Genomic DNA, 19,954 nt, shown 5'->3' with positions numbered 1-19,954 from the left:
GGACATCTTTGAAAAGCTCAGTTGTTCAAGAAAGGATGCAGCGAGGTTCATCACTACGTGAGCATGTGAACATTGTATAAAGGATATTACTACATGGGCTTGAGAAAACTTCATAAAACTATAACCTTCAATTGTCAGTCAATACAATACTATGGTTGAAACCAAAATGCGTGAATGTAACAGTATGGTATATACTTTGTTTGCTAAAACGCCTTACTATTGCATGCCAGATATAAGTGTGACATGTTTTATATGCAACAACAAACAGTCAACATGCTGAAAGTATTAAGCCAAGCAGAAGTGAATTTGACAAACTGACTCTGAGATGGCTGCTGTCCAGGAAATAAACTATTTGGAGTGAACAAACCATTCTGAGAAAATCAGCAGATTTAACAACATCTCCTTTGCTCTGGTGCCATTCTGAAACCAAATTTACCATCTTCCTCACTTCAAGTGGGGCTCTACATGTAGCATTTCATTTGATATTTTTGTTGTCTGATATGTCAGTATATCAGTGTGTAAGAGCTGCTAGCATGACAATAGACTTTTCTCATTTCATTAACAATATATTTTAAAACACAAAAGTTTGAGGTGAAGTTAATGTATGTTTGATCAGCCATGGAAGCAATAATTGTTAATCACAAGTTAATCATCAAGTTAAATTGGCTTAACAAAGTTGTTTTCCTGTGATAATGGATTGATTGGCTTGTGATCTCAGGAAAATAAACCTTTGTTTTCTCAAGCTATTCATCCTAGTATCCTAAAAAAAATGGCTGTCATCCTGAGATAAGGAGATACTTAACTTCTCAGAAAGATTGCAGCCATGGCCATTCTTAGTTTAGCAATCTTAGCAATTATTGGTGGGATTATACACAAAGATTATTTTGACACAAAAATATTGTACCTCATCTCATCATCAGGTGGGATCGATGGCAAGGTCAGAGTTTGAGATGTGAAAGCATACAAAAACATGTACAGACAAAGATCATACTAACATGAGCTGAGTGAGAATTAAAAACAAAACAAACAAACAAAAACCAGTCACAATTGGGGCACAGTTTTTAACATGATCCACTTTCACACTGGTATCCCACAGTTGATTATCAGTCTATATTGCGAATGGCCAGTGCTGTGTGTCTCCAGTGTTTGATTCATTAGGCTACAATGGAGAAGGATAGACAGACAAAGAGTAATGTGTTGCCAGGTGCTACATGCTGAAACGTCCACTGATGGGAATACTGTGGAAGAAACCAAAGGAACAGACAGGAGTGAGAATACACAGGAATGTGTAGAAGAAAGAGAGACAAGTCTGGGGAACGAATCCCAAAAGCCTGAGATCTCCTGCCTCATTGGCAGCTTAATGGTGTGTGTCATAAATGGTGTCACCACCTCATCTCCACTTCCCCCCAAACCTTCATCTGTACACACCCTCCACCATCCACCCCATCCTCATCTGTCCCAATGCTTTGCTTTTTACTCCGAGCTTGGCAGATAATATTTTCAGTCCCACTGCAGAAGATCATATCTGCGTCTGCTCAGCACCCACAAGCATTAGCCAAGATTTACACTTTTTTTTTGGGAGGATAACTGAAAATCTATCTTCTAGCCTCTCAATCACCAATTTATAGGATGTCTAAATATAATGAACAGTTTACAGGCACACTAACACACATGAAAACAACACTGTAAGGTGGCACGTGGAATAAAGAGTAAAAATGTCAAGAAGACTAACACACATTATGAAATGTTCTGTCAAGAGAAAAAAACATAAATTGTTTAGAAAAAAAGACTGAAGATTAAGAGGGAGGCAGACTGACTTTCATGAGGACGTGCACTCTCATCCAAACTTTATTCTCAAACAAAATCCCTCTGTCATTTCCTGCTTGTGGTGATGGACACAGCTGTAACACATGAGTCACACCTGCAGAGCACTGCCTCCTGTGGGCGGGAGCATGAATCACCCATCAACCTCCCACCAGACAGGCAGACAACTGTCATGTGATCTAACTGGAGGATACAGTACTTGGTTTGCAGCCAGAGAGTGAGATGGAGTGTTAGCAGTGAGTGATGTGTGGGTTTTGAAGACTAATATGGATATATTTTGGATTTTAATAGCAAACTCTGTGGATTCAGAGTTTTATCCTGATGCAGGGCCTGATGACACAGTTTTAAAGCTAAAGTTATTTTGGGCATCCAGGATCTGGAAAGTAGAGGTCCTGTTCTTTTTCTGCATAGACAATGACATGGAAATGGCCTTCCAAATGTTCACAACTAGTCAGTTGTAAATTGAATTGAGTTCAGAGTGCAGTTTTACACACAGTCATCTTTGAAATGAATGTTGTCAGTGTATTTATTTAGTTAATTTACCAGAAAATTTGTCTGCTTCACAAATAAAATAATTAATAACACAGAGTATTGATGTGGTCTTGGTGCAAGGATGCAACAAGGATGGACATTAAACTAAAGCTTATGCTTTTTAAAACCTGATAATACTGGTTCAGTTCAGAATCTGGGTGTCTTTTGGATGAATTCAGCAGCTGTTCCAAAAGCTGACAAAGTTTCTCATTTTTGCGACTGCTCTGATTCACACCTCTGACTGGCGTCTTTTCCATAGCAACTGAGGCTTGTGGGTGTAGTATCTGGAGCAATCTGCCAAATCAAACTGAAACAACTCTTAGTCATGACCTATAGTATTGTTACATCATCCAAGAAACTTCAGAGTTTCTATGTTGAGGATATCTTCCAAGGTACAATGTGGAAGAACTGATGGTCACTCCAAACAAATAGGGAACAGCATGTCACCAGAGTAACCATTAGCTCTTGCTCACTATACTCTTTGCTGTAGCTATCTATGGCTGTTTCTATCTGCTGTAAGCAAGTTAACTCAGTCAGCCTTGCAGGTAGTGGCCCCTATGCTGATTGGAGTCTGACCTGACTGAGAGCTCGTAGCATTTGGGGATTGTTGGTGTTTACACTTCAAGTACTGGAACTGAGCTCAGCAGCTTCCCAGTGTAGACGGCTGGTTAAGGACCAAACACAGCCTTTGAGGCCGAAGGCCAGTTTGATGACAGAAGATATTGCTGAGGTGATTTACAGCGGCTCTGACCGGCACTCTGACTCTGGGAATGAAACTCTTCTTAGTTTGGTAAACCAGAGAAATTTGAATTCAGGAGGTGTGAAAAGAGTGGAATACACTCTGGGTAAGGTGAGGCACTGGGACAGTGTAGAAAGAGGCGGGGAACAGGCAAACCACGGTCAGATGGTTGGGAATTGGAAGCAGGACACAGGCAGAGTGAAGTTTGCTGCAAATGGGCCTTTATTGATGCTTCTTTCTTTTCTAGTTTCTTGTACAGGAAAATAGTTTGCACCCACATAGGGTGTATGTGTGTATGCTGTAACAAAAGAACCAAAACCCATCAGAAATAACACACATACACATAATCCATGGCAGCATCAACAAATCAGTTCACTCAGAATAAATCAATATATTACAAATTAAGTATTTACATATTTACACATTACCCACTTCCGGGTTACTGGCATAGATCCCACGTTATCACTGCTTGCAACAAACAATACTCGCTGTAGTGCCGCACTCGCGGCTACTTCAACCCGCACGCAGACGTCGGATATACAGCCCATCATCAAAGGCAGGAGGAAAGGGAAACCACACTCACGTTTCAAAGGCGCACACAGGATTATTTCCGCAGGCCAGGAGATATGAGAAGTGTTGGGGTCTAGGGCAAAACGTGGTGCATTGTACCTAGGCAGGTCATATGCGTGTCTAATCAGCTGATCGTCATCAGGTGTGTGCATTACACTGTGCGAGTGGTGGCCTGGTTGCGTGAGTGCGTTTGGGGAAGGGAACATGAAAGCAGCACGATGACGTGAGCTGGTTAACCGGGAAGTGAGTGAGGATTTTCTACAAGGTTGTATGGCTGGATTTTTCCCTTTGGTGAGGAAAATAAACGTCATTTATTTTCCTTACATTTTTATGAATTTTTTTCTTTACATTTTGTGAGTTTATTGTTTATTATTCTAAAACAGCTGTGAAACGTAGCAAACTTGCATATGTCTTCCAGCTAAAACTACGGGGGGCTAAATCAGACTATCACCTCTTGAGGTACAAAGTGGTATTACAAGATAGCACAGACTGCAGCTCGCTGGTTAGCATGCTAATTTCAGTAGATATCTCTGCAACACAATACAGAGATATTGTTGCATTTGTGGAAATACCAGTTGAACTGCGAGTGGCAGATCTAGAGAATCTATATAACACCGACAAAGCCACCTTAGGACTTGCACCTAAAGAGCATACTCATTTCAACTTTAATTTCCCTGAGAGGGTTTCCCAAAACAGCCCATGCACAGGTACACAAATGAATTTAAGCACGATGTAAGCACATTTAACAACCTTTTATTACTCTCAATAAAATAGTTCCATTATTAAATTATGTTTCTCTTCAAAAAAAAAAAAAAAAAAAATCATTTATATAGCAGGTCCTCACTGATAACTGTTATAATAGAGCCCCACCCACCTAACGAGTCACAGTCTGACTGGGGCTGACCACACTTGAGCTACTACACTACGTTAAAAGAGCGTCTAAGTGATGAAAGCGGAGCAGCTACTCAACTACTAGGCATAAATTAATGAGGCAAGAGACAAGAGCGGAGAGAGAAAAGAGACATGAGAGAAGAGACAAGAGAGGCAAGACAGGGTAAACAGCAGTCTAACGCCAGGAAAGCTTTAAAAGAAACAAGGCCAGCTGTTAGTGACAATACATATGCACTAGCAGATAAATTTAACACTAAGCTTGCGGCACTATTTACCTGTGTTAGCTGTAGCCTGCACACATCAATACTCTAGCCATTAGCAGCTATGGTGGCAACCAGGGCCGTCGCGGGGGGTGCCAGGCCCTGCTCTTTGACATGGATGTGCAATTGCAGTCACATGGACACAGCTATTCTAGTTCTACTGCACGCATAATCCCGCTGCAATACGCTTTTAGCAAGTAGAATAATACAGCATAATCATACACATAGTCTCAGCTATGACCTCTTGCTATTTATTCCAAAGGGGGGAAAAATCAACTGTGTAATGAGTGGCTTTACATCAATCAGCTCAGTCACTTAATTTTTGGCATCTTGACATCTTAAAGAAGTAGGTTAGGACACTTTTCATTCATAATATACGTTCATGTTCATTATAACTATACACAACATATTTACTGTGCTGTAACTCTAACAAAAAACACAGACTCACCATGCAAACATTGCGCAGAAACTGATCAAGTCAGAGTCACTTCCCTTGCCTTCTTGCCCTCAAACTCAGCAATAAGATCTTTATAATCCAGTTTGGATGCAATGTCCTTTTCAACTGATAGCAGGGCAAGTCTGCACAGTCTGTCCTGTGACATGGAGGTGCGTAAATAGTTTTTAATTAGTTTTTAATTTGCTCACCCAATGCCTCCCTTACTGGAAAAGTCAATAGGATCCTGAGCCCAATCTCACAGTTAGGGATAGTTCCTTCAATCTCTTTGAGGTAATGAAGTGTTCCAAGTGCTGAGGTTGTTCCCTGTAGTTGGATTATCTCTCGAAGTACTCTCAACTCTGCGTAGAGATCCCGTGCGTCCTGAGATTCAGACGTGCTCAGAGCATCACTCAGTCTTGTGCACTGTCTTTGCAGGTCAGTCGCCTTCATTTCAGGCAGAAATCCAAACACGTTACCAAACTCCTGCATTTGTTTAAATGGAGTATGGAGCAGTAAGGGCCTGGTCTGCTATCACTGATAAATTTATCCAGCGATCCCTGCAGTGACTTATGAAATTCTTCCTTCTTTTTAATTTTTTTCCTTTTCTCAGAACCCGATTCGTATTTGCGAAATTGGTCGCATTCTTTTGCAGCCGACGTGTTAGCAATTCCTCTCTTCTTTCTTCAGTGAGGCTTAATGACAGAGCGACAATGAAAAACCCGCTTAATTTGTTGGATTTGTTTTTTATTTATTTGTTTGTTTTTAAGGTGACCTTGACAGAGACAGACAAAATCATATATAACCAATGTATTTATTTAAAAAAATGAAAAATTAAAAAAAAAATTAAAAAACCAGCAAGATTGCAGGGGCGAGGCCCCCTAGTGGCATGAGGCCCTGTGCAGTTGCACAGTTCACACAGTCTATGTGACAGCTCTGGTGGCAGTGGCAGCTAATCAGAAGGGGACACACACACAAGCCTTCTAGGCCCAACACACCAACCTGGAGAACAAACATACGGCACATACCATGCCGGGATACCATGGCTCGGCGGAGCTGCACGCCGGCCAGGACTTGCTTCGGAAGAGGAGAGAGGATGACTCGGGGTGACTAACCAAACAGCAGGGGCATTAGCGGCCAATGACGCGGCTGCACTACAGGTGGCGGTAAGGGGCGTACCACACTTTGCCGCAGTTGTGCAGAACAGTGTTCAGTGTTGCATGGAAAAGAGGACAAATTTGAGGAAAAGATTATTTGGAATGTTACTATGGTTTGAGTTTGAACTGTTTGAACAGAGTTTGAAATGTTTTGAACGATAGATAGATATCTTACAGTAGTTTGTATGACAGATGTATAATTAGATTTTTGAAAGACTCATATCAGCCACAGTGTAGCTATGACTATAATTCTCCTGACTTTTTGCTAGCCCCACCTGTTAATGGATACATTCAGAATTTCTTCTAATCTATCTTAAGAGAGGATTAAAACAGTTTTTCTTCACTGTAATTATTAAGAAATCTATTTCAAATGTACTTTTAATCTACGCGACTGGGGACAAAATCCACAGTCCTCGTTCTTTGCCCAAAATGTATTCAGTAGTTTGTCTAAAGTTAATGTGAGACTTTTCAGTCTGAATGAATCATATCAAGTGGTTATCTTCCAAGGTTGCAGTCTTTTTTTCAATAGTTATTCCTCTTTGTGTTTCCCTGGGCAGTGTTACCATGTTGACTTACAGTAGAGGAATAGTAACAACAAGATAGTAGGTTGTATTGAAAGGCTGTAACTTTGGAATATATCCACCACCCCACTTCACTCTCACTGGAAGTGCATTAGGAGGGGCTCTTTTAATGAGGCCAGTAGGAACAAGAAGAATAATTACAGAAAGCAAAACTGCTTCAGTGTTGATATGGGCAAATTACAATAACCAAGAAATAACCAAGATATGTGTGATTCAGGCCTTGGAGTTTAACTGTAAAGTCAGTTAAAATAATTAAACTCCTGTGTTTCTTCCATGAATCAACAACGAATTATCTGTATTTGTGTTCATTTTACAAAATCGTATGTGTGAATGATGGCAGTGTTTTAAAAACCTCTGTGCTTCATCAGATGTCTTAATCAATAAGGTTGAAATACAGCCTGACTTTTGACCCACGTGATCCATCCAATCAGATTCAATTTGCACTGAACTGTGCCTACACAAGGCAGGTCTGAATCACCTTCATCAGCCGTTTCATTTTGACCTGAGGTGCTGCCACAGCCAGGCTGAAAACAATGACAACTGACTGAGAATGACGAGGAAACTCAAACTGCATCAGAAGATATTGATCACTAATGATAAATCAACCCAGATATGCAATGCTGAAAACATGTTCTGAGTAAGATCCGCTTATGGATTTTGCACCAGCTTGCCTTTGTTCTGGTTGATAAGGCTGCCACAATGCAACCACTCAGTCATTCTGGCTACGCTTCATACAATACCATTACAACGTTGTGCTACAACAATAAGACTCTGATCAATATTTCCAATCAAATGTGACCGTACATGCATTTAAAGAGAGGACCTTGAGGTCATTCAGAGACAACGGGACTCATTGCAGGAGCTGTGAGAGAAAAATTGATGCTCAATAGAACTGCAGTCTCTGGGAATGGGAACAATAATGAGCTGCTATGCAGTTTCAAAGGTGTTAATGGACGGAGTCAGATGATGGTAATTTGCATGAATATGCAGCACAGACAAAACATAAGTGGTGACATTGTCAATCATCTCATGTAAATGTAGCTTATTTTAAACCATCCTCACTTCATGGGTGAACTGATGACTAATGACTGTGTTGAACACTATTACAGAGCTTTGGTGATAGTGTATTGATCAAACCATTCAAATGTCACATCTGTAGTAAAGAATATCTATGCTGTTAACACAAACACATGAGAAACAAATGTAGGCTTTACATGCAAACACATGCATATTTCTGGGATTTACACAACAATGTCCGGTCAGATTTTATTAGCAGCAGTCATCGAAGATACTATATGTACAGCGTGTGGGAGCGAGAGAGATAACAGACATACAAATAGGGAGGGAGAGAGAGGATATAAGAGCACACATAATCCTGCATCTGTTGTCGCTCATTGAGCATGTTTAACAACCAGTGCCACATTTTAATAGACCTGATCTCGCACAGTATGACTGAGAGTAGACCATGAGCTGATAAAAACAGTCCATACACTTTCCCTCAAAGAAACATAATTAAATGCTCATATCCTACAAATTTTTCCCTCGTCCCACCGATCAAGCAAGTGAGATGAATACAATGATTTCACCGTGAAACACATTATTCTGTGGCAAAGAGGAAACTGCAGTCAAATCACTCATACCAGGTCAAATTGGTAATATTGATTTTTGGCTAAATGATGAATATGTGCGTGTAACGATAATGGTGCTGTAGGATACAGAGGCAAACGATAATGGTGCTGTAGGATACAGAGGCAGACTCAATATGGATGTGTGGTTGAGATAAAAGTTGTCTTTTTCTGGCAGATAATGACAGCCTCTAAGAGCATTTCTCCCTTTTGCAGGCTGTAGTAATCTGACCTCACTGCTTCTGAGCCTGTTTGGAGCCGTTGTACACTTGTAGTTTGTATGAGATGGGCCAACAACTGCCACTGCTCCTGACTTGACTAAAATTGAGTCTAGGGGCTTTTCGTCGATCCGCTGGTGGGGTGCAGGGTGCACACCCCTCGCAGTGGTATTTTTGTGCAGTGCAGGCAGGCACGCAGCGCACTGGTCAACTGAGGCGCACAGAGGTACTCCAGGATGGGCATTGTGGTGCAGTGGGGGGAGGTGTCAGCATAATCAGCCAGTGGATTTGGATTTTCAGTCCACACTGGCGGTGTAAAAGTGCGCTGAAAGCTCGCCACCCCAGACCTAGTCAACTCTGTGCACCAGCGGCGCACCACTGGGCAAGTGGATTTTCGTAAAATTTTCGGAGTCATGCGCCACGTCACCAATACCTCACAGGCAGGTTTCCACAGTGTCTGGCATTTCACTGCGATCAATAATTAGCAACAGCCACGATTCAATGCAACTATCTGAGTCAGCACATACAGTCAGACCTAAATTTATATATTTTGATCAGTATCTCATCTGACCACATCGCAAGCGCGTTCGGCCCGCGTAATGGTCACTCAACCTGACCGAATGTACACAGGTGAAACAGGGATGTAAACTAATCAATTAACGTCGCTGTGCCAACCAGAAACAGCCGTGACATCCTACAGAGCATATATACTGCATCTATCAGAGCACTGAGAGACAGAGAGAGACAGACACATGGAAAAAACGTGAGTGATGATGTTGTCCGCTATTACCCATGTCATTTCATTCCAAATACAAATGTTATCATTGTAATGCTTAACGTTATCTACAAAGATGGAGTACATCATTGCTTTGAGGAGGATGAGGAGGAGGAGGAGGAGGCCAAAGATTGACCATCTATAGTCGTGGCCTCCGCACCCCGGCTGCGCTCTCCCGGTTGCGGTAAGGGCGACAGCGGCTTTGACCCCCTTCGCCACCGGGTCTTTTCAACATACGGTGGCCTCGGTGGTGGGGATCAGTCAGTCCGCTGCCTGCTCGGCTATACATGCAGTTTCCTCCAGTCTAGTCCGACATGCAAATGAGCACATCATTTTCCCTGCAACACCTGAGAGCCAGCTGGAAACTAAGCGTCCAGGGAGCAATCGACTGCACTCATGTGCAGCTGCTCGCCCCAGAGACCCAAGCCCACATTTATGTGAACCGAAGGGGAGTCCATTCCATCAATATCCAGGTGATCTGAACGTATATGCCACTTTCCCCGGTCGGCACATGACTCGTTCATCCTGGCGAATTCTAGCATCCCTACAGTCTCTCAGGGGGACACCCCTCTGGATGGGTGGCTGCTAGGTGATAACGGCTATCCACTGAAAACAGGTGATTCAACATACAGCTCTCAGAGTGTCGGTGCATTCTTCGTGGCATGTTGCGTTTTACACACGGCTGTACGGCGTGGATGTCACTATGAACTCACGGAGGACACATTAAGGGACTTAAGGTGGAGAGAGGCCAAACTGCATGTGCCGTGTCGCCATTTGTTTAATATTCAGTTGGGTTGAGGCAAGTTAATTGCACATGCCAACATTTAGGGAAGGAAAACCAGCCCACTGAGCATGACGCACAGGTGGCTTCGATTTTAATCCTGTTACGCACGCATTTTTTTTTTTTTTTTGCTGAAGCAAAACAACCCCCATATGGCATTTAAATATAGGTCTATCCACCATGATGTGAGTTTATTAATGTGTGGATAATAGGCCGAAAAATAATTATAATATATACAATAATTAATCTTAATGAATTTTATTTTCATAGCGCTTTTCGTAAATAAAGACACTTAGCCATTATACAATTAAGACAAAAATCTTCGGAAAAAAATCATGTTACAAAAAGAGTCAGGTTGTTATAAATAGGTAAAATGGGATGACGGGGGGAGTTAAAGAAAATAATATTTTTTTTACCCACGAGCCCAACCTCTGCCACACCGAACCCCGCAAGACTAGTGGAGCACAGCATTGTGGATGTGACGTCCTCCGCAGCGCTCAGCACTTGTGGAGGGGCCGCTTCCGGAGGCCACTGTTTGCCGATGGCGTTCCGCTTTGCCCTTCTTCTGACATCATTGAACTGCTTTTTGTATTGTGCAGCAGTTCTCAGTATGCTAGGGCAAACCAGATTGACAGCGGTACTTACCTCCTCCCAGGCTGCTTTTGCATCATCGGCCCTCGGAGGCCTGTTCATGAGGCCGTAGTGAGGCCACTGCGAGCGTGCACGCAGAAGCTTGGGCGACGGACAATTTCCTGCGTGGGCTCAGTCATCCTCAAAACTTGCATTGCCTCGCCAGCTGCGTTTTTTAAGGTGAGGCAAGGGGCTGCTGTGATTGGTGAAGATTGGACTCGGCTGTGTCAAACCCACTCCACGCCTTCTCCCCTCCCTCCTTCTGAGTTGCGCCACTGGGTGGGACTGAGATGAGAAGGGGGAGTGGTTTCGCCCGCAGCGCAGTGCACGAAAATACCAAAGTCTGTGCCGCCATGCCCCATCGGCAAAGCGGACCTCATTTTGCACCGTGCCAACGGCAGAAACAAAAACAGAGCCCTCGTGGTTATTTTGATGTTGGTTAAGTGGATCAGATTAAAAGCTTAAATGTAGAACATTTCTGGACAATGCAAGCCAGCAAAGCCATTGGAATAAATGTGAGTGAAACTCCGTCAAGGGTAAAATGGCTTACAAGGAGCTGTCCCAACATCTAGACAGGTTCCATTCATTGGGCAGCATCAGACCTGTCAACCCTCCTGCATTTTTAACCTTTTTAAACAAAACCCAAGGAGAGCAGAAACACGCTCCATGAATGACAGCATTTATTCTGTCTTGGCCATCCATTTTCATAATTACCCTGTCCTGCCAGTTGTCTCTTGCTGGCAGCCGCTCTCAAAATCACAACTGAAGCATAATGTGTGATTGATGTGTACATATCCATCAAGTAACATAAATAAACTGCTGAATTTACCTGCCCTTAAGTGTTTTCATTTCTATTTTTTAGATATAGATTCTGACCACCTAACTGCAGTCACTTACTTAATGTAAGAACCAGTTAACCCAATCCTTGTTGCTCTGATATTTTAAAGCCAGTGGTTGCCTCTTGGTGATTTTAGGATTCATTGTGTTTATGTGTAAACTAATCCACAATCACAAGGGTGGGAAAGAGACAAAGGCCAGAAGTCAAAGAAAACACGACACATGAGGAGAAACCCTTTCAACATAAAACAGGAAATAAGTAAACTAAACTCTAAAAGCATGACACATACTTGGTCTCTACTAAAAATGCTCAAAGTATTTTTAATTATTAATTAATCAGAATTACCCAATGAATGATTAAACCGAAACGTTCATGGATGTTTGCTTTTAACAACTACAAATTAACAACATTGTATAGGGATAAACCAAAATCATGAAAACCAACTATACCAGCTGCTCATTTGATTGTACATTTCTTGAATTTAATAATATAGAGTTTAACAACAGATAAGATAAGTTGACAATGTATGACACATAAACTGAATGTTGCTCAGATGCTCCAATAATCAACAGGTTAAGTCCTGAAGCACGTTATTCTCACTTATTTACTTTGACCCTGTGCATCTATGCTGCAACACCTTGACAGTGAAGCATAAATCCATCTTGAGGCTTTATAGCTTGTTTTTCTACTGTTTAACTCTAATGGACTGCAGATGAGTGAATTGCCATCTGACAGTGTATCCTTATTGTGCCCTCTAAATTCATTGTTCCAGTAAAGCTCTGTCTTATAAAACTATGCCTTTTTCACAAATGGAGGCTTTTATAGTGCCTCAGAAAGGCATTTGTGGTGTCAGTTGCTTCATTACTGATGCTGTGGAGGCGTTAGCATCTCCCAGCAGCACACCACTATTTGCTATATCCTCAGATCATTTCAGCTCTACTCAAGTAGTTACTGTGGACCTAATTTACTGAGGCGGTGCTCAGTCTGAGAACATTTCTTCATCTATTATCATGTAAATCTAACCGTCTCTCACCTGTCACACTGTATAACTTGTACATGTGGGCACAGCAGTCACAAGATCCACTGAAGAGAGAGAACAATAATCATTCCACATGTTTTTTAGCCCTTCTCTTGTGTTACAGGAGCCTGTGGAAGGGTATTCAGCCCTCTCAGGACTGAGTTTTACTGTTTTACAACTTTGAATCACAGTGGATACAGGTTTTCTGACAAGGATGTTTTCAAAAGTCACATTATAAATTCACTTGAGATTACCATAGCCAGATCACTGCCTGTAATCATTTGTATCATGTAATATTTTAGATTAAATACTTTGGTATGTTGAAGGCCTAACAGCTGATGTTCAATTTCTTCTTGAAAAAATTGATTTGAGTCTTTGAAACTTTCAAGACAATGATGAAAGTAGTAGTGTCTGAAAGTAGTTTGTGTCCAGAACACATTAAAGGTTTGGTGACATAAAGATTGCTTTTCTCTGACATTTGTTTTTTGTTACCAACCGATCTTTCATTTAGTGTACCCAGCAGGCTTACAGTTGTACACGTTGTAAAGGTATGAAAATCTAATGAATTCACATTGAACATTTTGATTTTAATTGCCTCATTGCTGATCCTTTTGTGCTACTCTTCTGGCAAGCTACCAGTAAAGGGAAAAAAACACCAAGGGTGTTTGAATGATGTCAAATCATTCCCACCAGCATCCATTGTTAGTGCTACGTAAGGCCACACAAAGCAGCAACCTGATGCGCATCATCACAGGCTGATGCATGACATCTCATCAAGGTACATCTCTGTACTATTTCCCAGCATGGACACACATCAACTCTTTTAGTTAGACTTATTGATAACATTTGAATATATTCAGAAAAGGTAATATATCACATGTTGTTAGGGATATAACCATAAAGTCCTCAAATGGTTTCCATGGTGCTTTCCCACTTCAAAACCCTTTATCCAGATGGAGACAGGCATTCAACATATGACTCACAAAATTTTTAGATAATAGTAATTAAGAAACTATTTAAACTAGAAAACAGAACCATGTTAACAATCAAAACATTTTTCAGGAAGCAAACAATGTTAAGGTGTCATGGACTCCCACAAAGTTCTATCATAAAAGACAACAGTTGTTGAACATTCACACTGTATGACACTGTTCTGTTCAAGAAACAAACATCCTCTCTTTGTATGACTCATCCGATGTGTGCTGTGGGCATCAACTGATGTCAAATAACAACACGCTGCACTTAAGGTCCAAATTCAGGCTGTGTCTGAACTCACTCCCTTTGTTCATTCATACTCTCTCTATATTATATACATTTAATACTCTGTAATGAGGATTTTAAATGAACACTGACAAGAGTCTGTTAATTTTGCATCTAGAGTACATGTTTGAGATTCTTAGCAGAACTAGCATGCATGTATTGGATACTACTTTTTCCTGTAATTGTGGATTTTTTTGAGGGGACTTTATATAGTGTATAAATCTGCACACTCAGGGGAACTCACCAAAAGATTGAATGGCTAATCCTCCACAAAAAGACATAATCACACTATGTAAAAGTAAAAAGTAGAGAGTGAAATGCACCCCTAACTGCACCGCTTAGCAAATAGCATTTCATTTGTCCAGTCTATTTGCAGGTATTTAATTTGGGTAATTTGCATGTATTTGGTGAAAAGTCAAATTCACAAACACCTGTGCTAATAGCAGCACGCAGTTAGAGTGAAAATTATTAGCATCTTCAGAGAGTTGGCAGTAACCTAAGTGCTTTTATATGGGGTGTCATGCCCAGACTTTATAGGGATCATGGGCGACAGAGTTGATCCCAAAAAGTTTTGCATTCCTGCGGGCATCCTTTTACTTTAAACTTTTACTAATTACTTTTAAAGCCCTACATTGCCTTGTTCTTATCTGCAACAGTCTATGAGCATAGCCACTGCCTATGCTTTTTTTGTTTTATCATGCGCTCTGTTTTATCAGGATTTATGTTCTATGTTTTTATTGGTGTTTTTGTTGTTTTTATTTTCATTGTTTGTACTGTTTCATCTTGCTCTGTTAGCTCAAGTACCGTCTCAGCCTCTCATCAGTGAGGACTTGTAGCTCGTTCTGAAAAGAACGTTCTCCTTCTCTCTGCCATTGTCCTCCTTACTGTGTTCTTGGTACAGAGCTACCATTCATACTTTGCCACATGGATAATTGCAATCAGATGCAAAACAAGGGCAAATTTCTCTCAGCTACAAAACATTATGGGCGTGTTTGCATTGTAATATTATTAGCACACTATCTTTGTAAATCAGACCTTGAGCTGGGGCAGAGAGTGGTTGTAGGTGATCCCCAATTCATGGAGCTATCAGTGGCCATTCTTTGTGAATTTGCCCCTCAGAATTCTGATCACCTTTTATCAACCTGTTTTCTTTCCCTTTCTTTCTTTCTTTGTTGTTGCAAGCAGAAGAGTCTGACTGCATGAAACAGAAGAAATGCCCAGTTTTCTGAACATTGCCAAACCCTTCTCCTCTAGAACATGTGTGGTCTATTTTCTGTTTGAGCCCTGCTAAGGTGAGGGATCTGGTAACTTTTTTAAAAGCCAATCACTCCCCACAGGGAAGGCTAACACTCCCAGGTGAGGCAGGATTCTGGGAATAGTGTTTAAGCAGTGAAGGCAAATCTGTCAGGGAAAGCTGCTCAAACTCAGCACCACAGGGACTGCACATTTCCCCACACAGTATTACAGCTTTACTCTTTTCACTTTCTGTTAGGTTGCTTCCAATCAAATTCACTGGGTACATAAAGAGTGCACTCCACACAACTTCCTTCTACTTCTCTCTTCTCCCTCCACCTACTCTCCTCTTTGTGTTTTCGTACACAGAAATCAGGCAGATAGGGCTTTTGGTGATACAGTGCTGTTAAAGAGGTCAACATTTTGATTGACATTGTTCTACAGCTATTGCAGCTCCATATCAACTAGAGACTGTGCAGTATGTTAATCTCAAATCAGATGTGCTAACATGCTCAAATGACCTTTGAATGTCAGTATCTGACATTTTACAGGCCCACTAACATACTAGAGAGCCTTTGCACAACAACCCAAGTTCTTTCACTTTTCTTAATTGGCTTACAATATTATACAGTCCATTTCACCTAAAATGTCCTCACTGTTTATTTCAAGTGTTTAAAAGACTTTCTTTATTGCCTGTTTGAATACCCTATTATACCATACAGGTTCACATATTATAGATGGCATCAATCAGAGCTCTTTTGATCTTTCAGGGTAAGTCCAGGTCAAGTCTCAAGCTAGTTGCAATAAACCCAATTTTCAAGTCTCGTCAAATCTTGAAAAAAGTTTCTTGATGGTAAATCCAGAAAAAGTCAGATCATGAATTCTCATTAGCAACTTTCAAGTAGAGGTTTTATGTTCATTCCTGACCTTGGAAAAAGCAGTTAACAAAGCAATCTTTTGTGCTCCACGCAGTCCATACTCCTGTTATGGAGCTTTTACAATGGAAAATGTAGATACACTTCACACATGGCAACAAATTGCACAATGTGTCTGTGCATGCTGGTTTAAAGTTTATTCTTGACTTTGGAAACAACATGGTACATGTCTTTTCTAGCTGATTGTAAGCCACTCACTGTCATTTAGGTCTCTGAATATTGACTGTTTTAGATAGCATGGAATTTCTTTTCAAAGCTGTATACAAAAATATAGTTCTCAAGAAAGTTATGTCTCACAGCCATAAAGTCCAAGTCAAATCTCAACTTCCCATTTTTGTGACTGAAGCTTGACTTGAATTTCAATCCAAAGTCTCAAGTTCACAGCATTAACAGGAAGATATTTAGGCTTCTGACTAGAGACAGTCTAAAATTTACCAATTACTGGGTTTTTTGGGAGTGGCAGTTTTAGAAGCAAACAGTAATAGGAATCAGGCTTCCAGCAGGAGTCAGAAGGAAACAATGAAATTATCCTGTTATCTTGGACTTGTTTTTGTTTTGCTATGTTTTGTTTCTACTTCTACTGTACATTGTTCGACATAATAATTTATGTTGGATTGCCTAATTATGAATCGTTATAAGGTACACAATTGTTTGATTTGTAGATAGGGTCGGGGTGGACACATTACAGCAACACAAGAAACAGACCCAAATAAAGATAGAAAAAGGGTAAAACCAGAGTGAAGGGAATAAGAAATAAGAATAAAATTAGAATTAATTAATGTTATATGCAGATAGAAAAAAGGAACAAGAGAGTATACAGTAAGTAGTTAAAACATGAACAGTAACTCAGAATAAATTACGCCACTGTGAAACTGTTACTGGCACATTCAATGAAATGAGAATCTAACTGGCTCGAGCATTTTGTTAATCTGTAATTTTGCCATCAGTAAGTGTTATTCTCGGGCTTTAGCTATAGAGTGGATACTACTAATTGTAATGAGTGTAACAAGGGGAGACAGTGGCAGAATTACATTCATTGTCTGTTCTGGCAGCTTGATGCAAAACAGAGAAACTCTCTAACTACTACTGACACAGCAATCTGTATTAGAAACAGGGCCTTCTGGATGCAGATGACGCTGGATCTACATTGAGGTACCTGCAGTTGATATCAGTCCTCATAAACCCAAATTAAATGGATATTGTTTTGGAGCCAATGGTCCTTAAATAATCAGAAACAGAGTAACACAGGTAGCACCCATGCCTAATGGGGATTTATACAGGGGCCCAACACAGCACTCATGCCTTGTCAGTTTGCAGCAGATGGATAGGCTCTGCTGGACTGTGAAAAGTGCCTCCCCCCCCCCCGGCCAGTCTGACACCTGCTTGGCTGAAGTCCAATGATGCAGCACTTTGATGACCAATGAGGAAGGTTGACACTGACTGGATGGGTTGTGGCCTCTGATGAGGACTCTTAGTGTTAGCTGCACACAGCTAATTTGAGGACGTTTTCTGGTTTCGGCTTGCCTGGATACGACTGAACCATAAAGATAAGAAATGACATGTCATTAATCAAACCCTGGAGAACTTCTATTTCTAACTCAACAGAAATCCAAGAAAGTTTGACTAGCCTGAAGCAATAAAAGCAATGAGTAAAAAAAATATAGCCATGCCTTGGCAAATGCACAATACTAAAAAACAGTTCTCTCTGTAAACAGGGCTATTCCATAAATACCTCTTTGAAGGGGCTGCAGTGATTGTACCAAGCCCTGCGATACTTCAGCTTCAAATTTCACTTCAATTTGACACAGACTCCAATGAACTGCTTGACCTATTTCTGTAACCCCGAAGTTCAACACAGTGGAAGGAATGGACAGGAATGGAGAGGTTAACAATGTTGCTGCTATAGTCAAACTAGGCCAAGCTGACGAGGGTGAGGAGCTGAAGGAAATAAGACAGAACGATGCATATTAAGCGAATTATCTCCGAGCTGAGAGCAACAGCATCTATGATCCAGTCAACCCCCGCCCCCTTCACTTGGACTCCCATCTTCAATAAATCCGATATACATTTATACCATAGTCTTTGAAGTCCATGCCTTGTCTGTTCTCATTGACATGAGCTGATAATGGGGGCATACTTGGAGCTGATTTACAGCGGTGCTGGGCAGATTGCTGTGACAGTATGCCAGACGTTGTGCCCTGTAATACAGAGGGCTGTAATCAGTGGCCTTTTCGCCATATGTAGGGGGTCTAGCCGTGGTGCTGGCTCATAGGTAGTAAAATGATATGAAAAATGGGCACTCTCTACGCCTCAGGGCATGAAGACAATGTGTGGTCAGACGAAAATGAATTTAACAGGATCTAATGCGACTTGGATGCATTGCTTGCACCACTGTCTCTCATGTTTGTGTCTCTATAGTCTCTCCCTTTCTTGCACTATCTTTATTTTTCATTGCCCTCACTCAGACTGAGACATTAACAGAGATTTTTATATGCAGCATATGTAGGGCATTTACCTTAAATCCATGGCTGTGGTGTGGTTTGCAGCTATTAACAAGACATAGTTTGCAGTGATTTTCTGAATAACTCCTATTACTATATAGACCATAATCCTCTAAAAAGAGGCGTCAGGTAATGCAGATGGCCATTGGTATTCAGATGGTAATACAGGAGCTTCATGAGGCTGAGGTGTGCTGTTAAACAGCATGTGGGATACCTAATTATACCTCTTACATATGGACAATCAAGAACACACTCACCTTGAGCTGCTGTTTTACTACTGAATAGAAAACTGATCTCAGGTATTATACAGTATACACAGTCTAAAACACAGGTATCAGAGTTGTATATTGTGGTGCTGAAAATGGCATTTTTTACAGATGTATCATAACAGGCACATGAGGCCCTCGTGAGACCAAAATCCTTTGGATCCACCACAAAACAAGTAGAGTGGGTTGAGTTTGGGGTATGTATTTTTTTTTTTTTTTTTTTTACCAAATTATTCTTAACTTTGAGATGTCTTCACCAGAAAAATTACAGTGCTAGAATAACCCAAGTTCACAGGGACTGTTTCAGTTCAGCCATGTCCCCTGCAAAATCTGTTTGTAAATTACCAATTTGTTTTTTTGTTGTTTGTGTTTTTTTTTTTTTTATGAGTTCAGAAAGTGTGACAGCCTCAAGGCCCTGTCAGACCAGCATTTGTGACAGCAACAAAGCAAACAGAACCAATGGAAATGCTCCAATCAGTGACTTTGTGAAGTAAATCCAGCTGAGCCAAATATACAGTTCAACTTTGGTCTACTCTGACATGCAAGTTTATGTCACTGAGCCATAACAAACCATCTTGACAGTGCTGACATTTTAGGTAGTAGAGAGAAAGAGAGTCCAAAATAGTCCCAAGTTGCTGCAAGTGCCAGGAGTGGCTGTTGTAGTAAACTGAATGAAATGCACCAGCAGTGAATGTTTTGTGCAGATACGTTTACTATGAACATGTTGCACTGGCAGTGAGTAGTTTGCAGATTTATTCTATACAAATATATCATTGGTTTTTATTTTTATTTTTTAGCATTTCTATTTTATTTTGATAGTGACAGCAGGAGAGAGAGAGAGAGAGAGAGAGAGAGAGAGAGAGAGAGAAGGGGGGATATGCTGCAAAG

This window comes from Chaetodon trifascialis, chromosome 7, assembly GCF_039877785.1.
Source record: "Chaetodon trifascialis isolate fChaTrf1 chromosome 7, fChaTrf1.hap1, whole genome shotgun sequence".
Classification (NCBI taxonomy): domain Eukaryota; kingdom Metazoa; phylum Chordata; class Actinopteri; order Chaetodontiformes; family Chaetodontidae; genus Chaetodon; species Chaetodon trifascialis.
This window is presented reverse-complemented; position numbering follows the sequence as displayed.